This window comes from Chrysochloris asiatica, unplaced genomic scaffold, assembly GCF_000296735.1.
Source record: "Chrysochloris asiatica unplaced genomic scaffold, ChrAsi1.0 scaffold00156, whole genome shotgun sequence".
Lineage (NCBI taxonomy): Eukaryota > Metazoa > Chordata > Mammalia > Afrosoricida > Chrysochloridae > Chrysochloris > Chrysochloris asiatica.
Window position 1 is genome coordinate 2,704,984 of NW_006408674.1, and position 698 is coordinate 2,705,681.

Genomic DNA, 698 nt, shown 5'->3' on the forward strand with positions numbered 1-698 from the left:
AGAATCTCCACTGAGTAGTATCCAATCTGTCTAGGAGGGGCTGATGAAAAGAGATGCGGATAGGTCTCTTGTGATTCAATAGTGAATAATTGTTATCAGGACTGATTGTAAGGGTTGGAAATGTAAAAATAGATGTTTTGTGGCAAAAAGAAGGGAGTGATTAACTTTGCAAGGTCCCTGGGACCATCAAGGAAGAAGAGTGGAGAGTGGAACCATACCCAGAGAAGCAGTGATGCCAAAGAAGGAGGCAGAAACGATGACATGGAGAGATGGAGCAGCTGGAGAATTTGAAACCAGAGAGGGAGAGGGGCTGTGTGTGGATGACAGGGGAGCAGGCTTCCAGGGTGTATACCCTTTGGTTGGTTAATGATGCATGGAGGGGATTGTAACCATGGCAAGGAAATGGTATACGATAGGATGAATGTAAAGTCAATGTTCTCCCATGTAAACTATCATATAATTCACAATAAAGCCTTAAGAAAAAAAAATGTACGCACCAACCACTAAAATCAGTGAGGACGAAATAGAAGAATTCTACCAACTTCTTCATTCTGAAATTGATCAAATATGCAATCAAGGTGTATTGATCATTACTGGTGCTTGGAATGCAAAGGTTGGAAACAAAGAGGAAGGTTAAATAGTTGGGAAATATGGCCTTGGTGATTGAAATGATGCTGGAGATTGCATGATAGAATTCT

At 41.1% G+C, this 698-nt stretch overlaps 1 protein-coding gene across 1 annotated transcript in view; it reads left to right on the top strand.

Moving 5' to 3' along the window:
* FAH (fumarylacetoacetate hydrolase (fumarylacetoacetase)) overlaps nucleotides 1-698 on the top strand; it is a 70,157-nt gene that overhangs the window by 22,408 nt on the left and 47,051 nt on the right. The window lies entirely within an intron of this gene.